Source organism: Poromitra crassiceps, assembly GCF_964638095.1.
Source record: "Poromitra crassiceps genome assembly, chromosome: 12".
Taxonomy (NCBI): Eukaryota; Metazoa; Chordata; class Actinopteri; order Beryciformes; family Melamphaidae; genus Poromitra; species Poromitra crassiceps.
The window spans coordinates 40,056,794-40,070,139 of NC_139632.1; the positions used below are offsets into that span (position 1 = coordinate 40,056,794).

The 13,346-nt window shown below is 45.2% G+C and overlaps 1 pseudogene across 1 annotated transcript; it reads right to left on the reverse strand.

Annotated features, from left to right (window-relative positions):
- Positions 1–5,090: 5,090 nt before the first annotated feature.
- Positions 5,091–8,027, reverse strand: LOC310786223 (cysteine--tRNA ligase, cytoplasmic pseudogene; annotated as a pseudogene). The gene has a single exon. The product of its transcript is annotated as a cysteine--tRNA ligase, cytoplasmic pseudogene (transcript).
- Between the last annotated feature and the right edge of the window lie 5,319 nt (positions 8,028–13,346).

Here is a 13,346-nt window from a genome sequence, read left to right on the forward strand (position 1 = left end):
CACAGGGTCGCAGACGAAAAAGAAAGTGTCGCTCATGGTGTTGTATTTATACTTCAGTGAACGTTCGCCTCGTTCAACGGTCATGTGACACCCGAACGCTATAGTGCTGCAGACAGCCACGGCAAGAGAGGGAATGGAATGCACAGTGAAACCACCTCGGAGGCAAGATGTAACGTACTTGACTGCAGCCGCTTTGGCTTCCTACGACAGATGCGTAGTAGCCAGCCGCTTCTTTTCACCTGACAGGGGGGAGCTTCACCGGTATAGGACGTAGCACGTGGGAGGATCACGCAATTCCCACCAGTTCCCTTCCACCCCGACCAGGCGCCCCGACTGACCAGAGGAGGCGCTAGTGCAGCAAGCAGGACACATACCCTCAATCTGGCTTCCCACCCTCAGGCACAGCCAGGATGCGCGACCAAGCCGGAGGTAGTCTCGGTTCCCAGACGTTTGGTGAGCGGCGCCAACAGCGCCACCTAACCATCAAACGTCTGGGAATTTACTGTTCCAAATCTGGTTCAGAGCCCGGCGAGAACGGCCGGCAGCAGACACGTCTACATTTATTATTAGAATTTTATTTGGTAGCGGCAATGCAATGTTTCATAGTTCCAATATAGAGCAAGACACTGATGTGCTGCAAAGAGAGTTTATACCTGTTGTTTATTTTACAATAATTTGTCCTACCCGGAAGTGGCCCGCTTGCTACTGTGAAGCGCTGTGAAGTCATCAGACAGCAGGCTCTGTAACGTTAGCCTCGGGAGTCGGGCATATCGCTGGGGGAAAGACCTCTAGCCGCCGGGGCCGGATGAAACACGTCCTATTAACAGGTTATGTTTGTTTCTAAGTGATTCATATGTTTCTCTGCAAACGCGACAGCACCGGTTCTGCATGAGCGTCACTGCTCCCAGAAAGCAGGCCCGCACACAACGCTCATGATTGGCTCTCCGATGCAAGGCTTCCAACAGCACCACCTAACGTTATGAAAATATTTAAATAGTAATATTCTCAGTCTTACAGTAGTGAAACGGATTAAGACTGAGAGCTGAGTCTAAGCCGGAGGTAACACGTGGACACGAACCTGCGACCCTCGTGTTGGTAGGGAATCTACCGCTACACTACCCGGACGCCCCAGTGCAGTATTCCACGTTGGCGTGTTTCCAAGACGGAGGTTGCCGCTTGGTTTCCTCTGACTATGGCTGCAACCAGATGCTTTGCAAACAGTATCTGAAATAGTCTTCTACTGTTTCATTCAGCTTTGGGGTCAGACCAGACCAATGAGTACCAGGTTTACACCTCCACACGATATTGAAGCTTCACTATGGGCAACATTTTCATGTAAAAACAGACATTTTTTCATCCTAAATCTATAACTGGCCAGCCATCTAGTGCTTCCAGTACTGTAGTACTGAAGTCCCGTCCACATCGAGCGCTTTCCAGGGTGCTGAAGAGAGCAGCACCCGAGTTCCACCCAGCGTGGGGCAAAGTCCATGCCAGGTTTCCCCGAGGAGGCCCATTATTCCTACCTGTGGGGACTCGAACCTGCAGCGCTGTTGTTTTGGACATTCTGTGTCAGTAAAAGGCTTTAAAACGTTGCTCTTCTGTCCGCCTCCTGCGCCTTTGGGTCCAACCTTTTGTACAGGCAGATTACAAAATCTGGAGGTGGCTCTTGCGCAGCGGAGAATGAATGTCCCATTCCTACTAATTGAGACACCATAGATTGACTGTATTTGACCTGACACTGTCCCCCACCCCTTCTGCATGTGCCATGGAACACACTGTCCCATGTCCTGCACTCTGCTCCTCTGTCCTGTACTCACTCACACAGTGTCGTCAGCAGCACTCTCCAGTCCCAACAGTGATGAGGCCGCTCTTCCTTCTCTTTCACTTTCACTGTGTCTGATGAGTCCCTATCACCCCATCACACACATCCTGTGTTCACTGGCCCTGCTGGGCGTGTGTGTTTGGACATGGACAGTGTGTGACGGACACGGCTCAAGGTGAGGGGATGGGTGGAGAGAGAGTGTGTGTGTGCGCGCGTGTGTGTGTGTGTGTGTGTGTGTGTCATTGCATAGACGTATTCAAATGTGTCTGTTTAAAAGAGGACATAATCACAGAGTTCGGAATGGTTCGCTCGTTCACTCACTCACTTTTCCCCATGTAGTGTTTATTTATAGCGAACTCTTTGGGGAAAGATCAAACAAGTTTCGGACACTACCTCACTCTTCTTCTTCTTTGGTAAACACGGCAGCATTGCATTGTGGTATATTCACCTTATTCACCACGCCCACTTTTTCTCTCTTCCGCGTTCAACGCAAACGTATTTGTTCTTCCGGTTCAGCGCTAGTTGCCTACTCTGGCTAATATTAGCCGCTAGTTAGTTATGTTATATGGCAGTAAAATGCCACTGAATGACCAAATTGATATAACTTTTAACCATTTCGAGTAACACTGTTTCCATACGGATCACCAGCGTTAGTTTGTTGTTTATAACGTGGCTATATTCATGACGTTTCTATCTCGGATGCGTTATTTCGAATCCCACATAGGTTACGCCTGGCGCAACCTATGTGGGTTTAAGGACGAAACAGTCTTGACTCCACTAACGTCATCTTTAGAGCACAATATTCCTAGAATGCAAGTTTAACTAAACAGTTACATGGCCTATGCATTCTACATAAAATTAAGATATTACGGGTTGTTTTATTTTGTATGTTACATACTTATTGGCAAAGATATGTTAGTTTATGGGGGAGTAATTCTGCCAGTTTAGGAGGGGAGTGTGGGCGGCCATCTTGCCTGCGGGGTGTGTGTGTGTCCATGTACTTCGATGTGTACACAGGCAGCATCTCTCAGGCCCACAGGATGGGAGACTCCTGGCCTTCCCAGTTTGTGGGAAACAGCTGATGATCCAGTGAAAGAGAGGGAAAGAGAGCCAAGCCGCAGGGGTGAGAGGTCAAGGTCAGGGGTCTGGGTAAGGTGGAGACAGACGCAGCACGCTACAGCTGGGCTCTGGACCCTGTGGCAGGTTCTGCCAGCTCCCTGCTGGCAGAACATTTTGGATTAAAAAACGACTGTGCGATTAAGAGCAATGTTAAAGTCACTCACCATAATAATTTGCCCTTCTATATCCTACAAATTTTATTTATTTCATCAAAACAAGTGGACTCGTATTGGGCCCATACAAATTCAAAATGCATTGTGTTTTGCCAGGCAGCTGGCTGTCGACCTACATCTGGCTCTGTCTGAAGGTCGGAAGGAAGCTGACTGACTGACAACCGTCAAAATGCTTGACTGACATCACTGATGACATCACTCACTGATGACATCACAATTGCTCGAGTGACATCACTCAGAAGGCTGAGGACAAACAAAACGGAACAAAAAACTCAAGTTCTCCCTTGTGGGTAAGCACGCATGATGGCAGAACAGAAACATGAACACAAAACACGTCAAATCAATGCAGTCCATTTTGCCTTTTCTCAGTCCCAATATAAACTATAGAGCTCCAACAGTTAACACAGGATGCACTGGACCAGATCATCACCAAAGTCTCCAACATGATCATCAGGTGTGACCTTTCTCCAGTCAACTCATTATTCATAAAAACACACCTCTAACCGGGCAGCTAAAATCACCAGTGACCCCTCCCACCCAACCCACCATCTCTTCCAGCTCCTCCCCTCTGGAAGGCACTATAGGGCCATATCCACCAAAACCACCCGCTTCAAAAACAGCTTCTTTCCAACAGCAGTCAGAACACTCAACTGCCCCTGCTTGTATGTTTTCTCTGTGTGTGCTGTAATGTCTTATTTGTGTTGTGTTGGTCTTGTCTCTTTCTTTGCATTGGAACTGAGCGACCATGCTGTACCAAACCATTACCACCATTGTTGCATGACACTAATAATGTATCTTGTATCTTATGGTAAGTGGTAAATGGCCTGCATTTATATAGCGCTTTTATCCAAAGCGCTTTACAGTCAGTAGGTACATTCACCCATTCACACACCGATGGCGGCAGGTTACCACGCAGGGTGCTGGCACACCAACGGGGGCAATTTGGGGTTCAGTGTCTTGCCCAAGGACACTTCGACATGCAGACTGGAGGAGCCGGGAATCGAACCACCAACCTCTTTTATCCAAATCGATTAGTGGACGACCCGCTGAGCTACAGCCACCCCGTTATCTTATCTTATCTTATCTATTTAAATGGATGAAAAGTAAGTATTGTTTTTTTTTCATATGCAGTAAATGAAAGCTTAGTCTACGGTCCATAAACCAATAGGTGAGGTCACACGCACCCCGCCGATCTCTTTAGTCTGTGGTTGATACATGATGTTTATTTGTCACTCTGTTAAGATATGAGCTGCAAAACAGCATAAAAAGGGTTCTAAGAGTGACCAGTTAGAAACCACCACAGCAAGTCCAGAGAAGGTTTAACAGTTTATTTCTGAAATTGTGCGAAGTAGGTTGAGTCCAGGCCGCGTTCCAGGCCCACAGCCAACTGGGTCCGGTTGGCTCTCAATAGGCCTTGGCTGGTAGATAGGGGAAGGTCCGCTCTTCTTCTGGACATAAATGGCTCCTCCTCCCACCAGGCTGAGTCCTCAAAAGAATTAATCCACTTGCAGCAGAATGGTTAGTCCAATGTACACTCAAAACAATCTTCTTCATAAAACAGGTCCCTCTCTTCATTAAAAGGTCAGGGTTAAAACAGTCCAGGCCACAAGTATTAAAAATGATCCACTTTCCTTTGCTCATGGGAGCCAGCAGCTCCACAGCACCAGTCCACAGCTCTCTCCGAGTGAGGATGACAAGGTTCTCTGGCAGCCAGTCTGAGCTGCCTGCTTTTATAGGAGACACCATCAAGCAGCACACCAATCAAATCGCTTGATTACCAATTCAGGCTAATCAGTCCTAATGACTAGCAGCTGGGCAGGAGCTCTCCACTTCACATGGGCGGGGTTAGTATCCCACACAAACAGGGTTAGGAGGACAAACTCAACATGCATTGTCTGTCCAAGTAAAGTCTCAAATAAAAACAAAACAAAGCCCAGTGTGGAGTGGGGAAGTGTCTTCCCCTTTCCTGCTGTGTGTCACATTTCATAACAACTCAGTTCACCGTTCACATAGAGTTTATCGACCACCAGGCGGACTTTTTGCCCCTGCTGTCTCAAGGAGTTCATCATTGGAATAAGCGCGCGCCGCTTCTCAACCACTTCTGCTGGATATTGCTGACACATGGAGAAGCCTGTACCCTTCAATTTTTTGCTCAGAGCGAGGACTTGGTCTTTACGTTTGGAGCTCGTAAATTTCACAACAAGAGGTCTCGGTTGACCTTGTTGTTTACGTTGCCCAAGCCTGTGGGCCCGCTCCAGCTGGATATTTTGAACCTCTCCCCTCGGGATTCCAAGTAGCTCCTGCATGAATCCTCTCGCCAGGGACTCCCACGTTTCATAAGTCTCCTGCTCTCCTTCTTCTATCCCCATGATTAGAAGATTGTCCCTCACGCTTCTACATTGGAGATCCAGTAGCGTCATTTTGAGTTTTGCATTTTCATTCGCCAAGGTGGTTGTTACAGCTTGCATATGAACAACTTCTTCTTTCAGCGATTTCTTCTCTTTTTTAAGTTCTTCTATGTCATTCGCCAAGGTGGTTGTTACAGCTTGCATATGAACAACTTCTTCTTTCAGCGATTTGTGTTCTTTTTTAAGTTCTTCTATGACAGCGTTGTTGTGCTCCATAGATTGTTTCAGCTCAGAGACATCAGACTTTAAATCCTTCAGCTTAGCCATCTCTGGCTCTTGTTTCTTCCTGGCAGGCTCTTCCTTCTTCCTTTTCTTCTCTCCGATCTTCTTCTCATCTCTCTCCCTCAGCAGTTTCTCCTTATCCACCAGTTTCAACACTGTAGGAAGGCCTTCATGATCCTCCAGACGGACTCCCAGGTCAGGTAGCGTGTCGTCACGGACCACATCACACAACTGCAGCAACTCCTTCACTTTATGCTCTTTGGCAATTTTTCTGACACCTTCTCTGAAATCCAACAGCACTTTCAGGTATGGCATCACTGTGCTCTCCAGATGCATGTCTTCACCTTTTCCTCCCACTGGAAAGCCGATGGCCTCAGTCCCTTCAATGGCACCGAATGTCTTCAGCATTTGAGTGAGATACACAGCGATGCTCTCCACCAGCAGGTGGTTTGGATGCAGCTTGGCAATCTTCCTGCTGGCGATGTAGCTGTTGCTCTTTATGACTAGCGCTCTCATCTTCTCCATGGCTGTGCGAGTGTCCACGTTGTCACATAGAGCCTCGTGGACAGCAGACTTCCTCTCATAGAAATAGTTGTTAAGGTCCACCTCCGCCGCTTCCCACTTCTCAAACTGACCAGTGAGACCAGTGGGCGAGCGCAGGATGTCTTTGACATTGAGGAAGAACTCGTTCATGAACTTCTCATAGTGGACAGCAGACTCCATGGTGTTGGGAGAATAGTCCAGAGTGTCTTTCCAGGCATGCATTAAGAAAGTCAGGCGCAGCTGGCGAGCGCTGTTCTTTGCCAAGGCGTCCTTTATGGTGATGAAATTCTTCAGAGATTTAGACATCTTGCAGCCTGCGATCGTCAGGTGGCCCGTGTGCAGGAAGTAGCGAACCCAGTGATCATTCTCAAAGAAAGCCTCAGACTGAGCCAACTCATTATCATGATGGGGGAACCGGAGATCGAACCCTCCTGCATGAATGTCCATGGACTCTCCCAAGACAGAGGCAGCCATGGCAGAACATTCAATGTGCCACCCAGGCCGCCCCTCCCCCCACGGAGAGTCCCACGACGGCTCTCCGGGCATGGAGGCTTTCCACAAGGCGAAATCATTTTGGGACTTTTTCTCACTTAACCCGTCTGCAGAGATGCTCGGGTCCCCCTCTCCCTCTTGTAAAGCCGTCTGGTCACCAACTGCTTCAGGCACCAGTTTGGCGTAGGAGTGCTGCTGACTGCCATCAAATTTTGAAATGTCAAAGTGAATGGAACCATTTGATTCATATCCATAGCCATTTGAGACAATCTTCTCCACAAAAGCCACAATCTCTGGCATGTACTCGCTGACCCGGGTGAGAACATCTGGAGGGAGGACGTTCAGGGCATCCATGTCTTTGTGGTACTCTGCCTCCCAATATTTTGGGAGAATGGAAAAGATTGAGTTTTCGGTGACTTGACTCCCAAACTGGTGATCCAACCAGTCCGCCAGCATGTCGTTGGCCTGCTCCAATGGCACCTGGGCCTGAGACCTCTGCTCCAACAGCACCTGCTGGGCCTGAGACTTGATGACCCCAGCTGCTGCTTTGCTCTCCACGGCGGCCTGCAGTGGCTGCAGGGCATCAGACACCGCAGCGTCCAGCCTTTCCAGCATCTGCTTCTTATCTGGGTCTGCTGTCACCGCCTGCAGCATCTGGGCAGCTTCTGGTTGCTTCTCCTTGTACTGGTGCAGAAGGTAGTCCTTCCTTGCCCGTTTGATGATTTTATCATCTACGTCTGTGATATTCATGCAGTAGAGGACATCGTATTTGAAGTAGTCTCTCAATATCCTTCGGAGTATATCAAGAGATATGTAGCATCTGGCATGTCCCATGTGTGATGCATCATACACAGTCGGTCCGCAGCAGTACCATAACACTTTATTCCCATTCTGGGGAACAAACAACTCCTTGGTTCTTGTCAGGCTGTTGTACAGCCGTAGCTGGGGAACAGTTGTTCCTTCTGGTGGAGACCAAGGGGGCTGAACCCTCCTTCCCTTCATGCTGTCTGGGCTGAGGTCCTGCTGCAAGGCTCCTATGTGTCTGTACCAGCGCAGAGCGTGGACATGTTGTGGAGCGGGAGCGCGGTGGAGGAGCCCGAAGACTTTCAGGTCAGCCTTGGAAAGGCTGAAAGCAGCCATGTAGCTGCGGGAGGACAGGTACTCGTTCAGTGCCCCTGCCAAAGCAGCCTCCTCATTTATGTGTAGCAAGAAGCCATACTCAAAGGCTTGCTCTCCAGAGTTCGACATTGCAACAGTGTCAGCATGCCTTCCTACTTAGAGCCTCTGCTGGGAAGGATTTATGACATCACTGATGATGTCACATGATTGTGACATCATCAGTGATTTATGACGTCTTGATGATGTCATAAATTCACTGACATCACTGATCATGATCAGTGATTATATGTTACAGAAGCACTTACGCAACATTATAAATGTGCTGCTGAGGCTATAGAGCTCAACAGTCATGTGACATCTCTCTTGCCCCGGAAGGGAGTTTCCCATTCATTTTCTCCATAGACATTTTGAAAAATCCTTATATAATGAGTTTTAAGCCTGAAACCAAGCCAACCTGTGACCTACTGAATCGTGAGTGACCATAATGTTTATTAGTGACCGAATGTTTATTCTGATGGAGCAACAACAACAACAAATATATACCCCCCCCCCCCCCCACACACACACACACACCTCTCGCCTTAAAACTCGTTAAGGATTTTTCTAAATGTATGGAGAAAATGAATAGGGAACTGACTTCCGGGGCTGGAAACGTCACAAAAAGGCATGTAACTGTTGAGCTCTATTAAGTAGGACTGGTAGCATCATCAGTGATGTCATAAATCACTGAATCACTGATGATGTCAGATGCACTATGTCACAGACTTGTGACATCATCAGTAATGAAATCACTGATGATGTCATATCCACTAATGATGCCATAGACAGCATCAGTGATGTCATAAATCCTTCCCTGCTGAGGTTATACTGTAAATTGGACGACTCTTGCTCACAGCCCAGACAATCAAGCCTGAACCGGCGACAACATACTGCAGGCCTAATGCCCAGTGGCACTCTGGAGACACTTACCCACAAGAGGATGGAAGACCTGGACCACGTCACCGTTTTGTGCTGCCGCACATGCAGAAGGCCGCAGTTTGATGCACAAGCACCCATTTGGAGTGGAGCTGAAAAAGGAAGCAGACGGAAAAATATTTGAAGCGGGACAGAAAACGGGAGAGGACGGAGTAATTTTTTGAACGGGACAAAAAGGAAGAGGACAGAGAAACGGAGAGGACAGAAAAATATTGGAGCAGGACAATTATGTAAAAAGGCTACTACGGAAGAACGGTGTAGAAGCCATTTCCAGAGTGTAATAACAATACCAAATGTGTCACCATTGTACTTTGGGTCACTAATAACAGGTAGGGCCTGCTGGCTATGGATTCTCACTGCACAAAGGGGAATTGGGTAGAGAAGCAGCATTTCTAAGTTTGCTGCTTTCACCTAGAGGTCCTAAAATGGCCTTGTGTTAGATACAGCAGGGCTTCTCAACCTTTTGTAACTCAAGGCCCACCATTTCCAAGGACCACGTCCCATAAATGAGAGAGAGAGAGAGAGAGAGAGAGAGAGAGAGAGAGAGAGAGAGAGAGAGAGAGAGAGAGAGAGAGAGAGAGAGAGAGAGAGAGAGAGAGAGAGAGACACACGGACGGACGTGACAAAAAATAAACTAGGCTGTAAATATTATTGCTATTATTGCTGCTGTCAGCTGTTTTTTGCATTATTATTATAATAATTATTGTTGTTGTTGTTGTTGTTGTTGTTATTATCATCATCATCATCATCATCATTACAATTTATGTGTATGTAGGGTACCAGTGTGCAGAAATAGGGGGAAGAAAAAGAGGCGAGAATAACATATTTTCACTGCATGCAGAACACTGTTTTTAGGAATGGGTGCTTTCAAACACTATTATAGTACTTTGTATAGTAGCAGTCATAGTAGTATTAGTAGCAGCAATGGCAACAGTATTAGTACCATGTTTTTACCTAGCAATGATTATTAATCAGTTCAGTTTGGGTTGAATCAGAAAACACAATACAGTACAATGGCTGAAGATATACAAGATCAATGCAAAGGGCAGAATGCACAACACCTCTGCCAGTCCAACAGGGAGGTTTAATTATTAAAACAGGCGTCCATGCTCCAAGTCTTACGATGACAATGTCCTCCCTTTCTAAGATTGAGGCCATATGTAGAAATGCATTACAAATATAAACTTGATGTATATTTGACCTGTAGCCTCCCGGGGAGTGCAAGGATGTCTCTATGCTTATATTTTTAGATTTAATACAAGTCAGACCACAGTGTTTTCCCTCTCTGGGTGATCTGTGTATCAAGAGAAGTTATGCTCACTAAAAATTCAAGTCTCTGGCACGCCCGCTGCGCTTTGTTCAACCTGGGGTGTCTCAAAGATGACATAAAATAATCTCCCCAAAACACTCCTCATCTGAAATGTACTCTCTGTATGTGTAGTTTGGATGCCGGCTTGACAGCATGATCTAGGATGCCACAGCGCTGCCAGAGAAAAGACGTTAAAAATGAAAGGAAGATTTTTCTTTTCTTTTTTTCCCCAGGTTGGCTTCACAATCACATGGCCTGTTTATTGTAGATTTGTGCTGTGAAAGACACGATGCGATGTTGAAAGAGTAAGGCATATTGGTCATGGTGGGTGGTAAGAGAAGTAAAAACAACGAGAAACACAAGATCGACCGACCGTAGGGAGGGAGTAACGACGGAGCTGGATTCTACAGCCTACTTAACGTTAACTGGTGTCTTTCACTGAGGCATGAAACTACCTTTCTGAAATGAAAATAAATAAATAAATAAATACACACACACACACACACAAAATTATATATATTTATATATATATATATATATATATATATATATATATATATATATATATATATATATATTGAAGGAGGTTTTTCCAGTGAGGCATAGGAGGATGGTCCTCCTCTATTAGATTGGGGATTTTATATAAAAAATTATTATCATTTTTTATTTTTCATTTTTCATTTTTCATTTTTTTTTTATAATAAAATATCAATCAAATGTGTTTTTTCTTATGTGCAGACGCTAATTTTTTCATTCATTATATTCTTAAAATGCTTCAACAACAGTGACCTGTAGGGCACTGATGGAAAGGAGTGCTCTATGCAGACAGGAGTCAATCTGGCCCTGGCCCCAGCCTGGGGTAGGCAGGTAAAAAAACATTCGCCCTGTGGGCGTTTATTTATTTGGTAATTTATCTAATGAAAAAATATGATTGGTTGAAAAACACTTGCAATTCACAGAGAACACGTGAGAGTGATGTGTTTTCCAACCAATCAGATTGAGCTGGAGCGGAACACGCCCTTAGCCTGGTGAAACCAGGTGAAACCTAATTGGTTGTTGGTTGGATAGATTGCTAAGATTGACATTGTATCGTCCACTGGTCTCTCACGCTGAATCAAGTAGGAAGTGAAATCCACTTTGCTGCCTGTGATGACCTGACAGGAATGATTTACGACATTTACTGACGACAGTAGCAGCATATTATATTTCCCCCTTATTTTTATTTACTTTTTATCAATCAGTAAGTGTTCACAAGCCAGACAGTCGTTGCATTGGATTACGACCCAAAACGAGTTTCCAGTTGCGGGAGCCTTGCGGTGCACGATACTGGGATATTTGCAATGTCAGAAAACTGGAATATTTGCAACGTCTCGGCTGCAGCAGTTCCATTACAGACGGCATGGATATGCAAGTAAGTCAATTGATTTCAAGTAACCCGGGCCTTCTATTAAATTCGGCGTGGAAATGGTTCACCGAGCAGCGCTATTTTTGTCGTATTGAAGTTTGATGCTGTAATTTTTTATAATAAAACCCGCAACCTTAAATTCCCACATTTTTAACTGAATTTGGCCTGTAAATCGATGGCTGACAGCGAGCTCATTTTTAAAGCTTGAGTGGTGATCTTTATACCATATGAAAGTAGAAGAAATAAGGAATCGATTGGGATGAAGCATGTCAACCTAGCATGTCGGGAAGGGGGGGTAAATAACGCTCCAAAGTTGATGAATTGGAATGTAACTAAACGAGTATGTTGATAGTGCAGGGGAAGGCACACTCTGGTTCCAGATGCAATAAAGTGTAATTTAACGCTATTTGACAACAGTTTCGGCCATAGACTTTGTCAAGTATCATACAAACCGTGCAAGACAGCCATTATAAAGACAGGTGGGCTGATTGAATGGACAACACCTGTCTTGTGAAAGCACACCCGAGTGTGATTACAATGACATCATAGGATCAGTCATGCAGTAATAGGCTACATTTTCGGTACTGGCGCAGATTAATCAAAACATTGATGTCACAGGTAGGCTGTATACCATAATATATCATGAATCTATGTGAATAAATAGATTTATATAAATAGTAATCGCAGCCTAATGCATAGAGATAAATCCAGAAACCTTCTAGCCTAAGCCAGTGGTTTTCAGAGTGGGGTCCCCAGCAAAAAGGGGGGATAATCTATTTTCACTTAATTCCATGCCATCCATAAGTAGCACAATCTAAGATAGTGTAGAAGTGAGTAACAAGGCTAATTATAACCATAACAGCACAAATAATTGACAAAAATCTCGAAATAAATATACAGTATTTACTCTGAGAAATGAAATAATGAGAAAAGGAACAATTATTGATGGTTAAAACTGAATAATGACATCACAACAGTCTAATCCTAATGCTAATTTAAAATGAGATTTGGGCGTTTTGGGCAAAAGAGAAAAAAAAAACGCCCAAATTTAATCTCACCAGCCGCCACTGCTGCTTAATCAGTAGGCCTCTCTGCTCTACTGTCTGGCTTTCCTTTTCCTCATCCTCTTTTCAATAATGAGAGACTAGTAGAAAGTATAACAAGCTTTAATGATACAACAAATTAATTTTGGCGTATGACTCCATGATATGATGACGCTCTCCTGAGAGGATGAGAGGGCGTCGTCAGTGAAGAATAGGATAGGAAATCCCCCATAGGGAATTCTTCAATCAGGAGTCATGACGATGGTGGTGGTCAGGGGAGGAGGTGGGGCGAAAACAACTGCTTCAGCGATGATGATCAGCAACTGAGAATGACACATGGCACATACACAGCACATAGCAAACAGAGTAAAACATGGACCCTGATATACTACGCTGATTAGGTGATTGGGATCAGCTGGAGAGAAATACCTTGGGCTGATTGGTTATTGCCACATCAATCTTCATTATTGAAAATAGTCCAAGACATCATTTTTGACTTCCAGATAACTTCTTCATTGTTTTTCTTTCACTTACAATTCAAGAGAAAGTACATGAATCATGCAAGTTTGACAGGAAGGATTCACATATGTTCTCTTTCCCCCCAACAATGTATTTATTAACCCCCCCCCAGTGAACACATTCAGACATAGACGAAATAATAATTACAATACAAACAAACAACCAAAACACAAACCACCGCCCTCCCCTCCCCACCA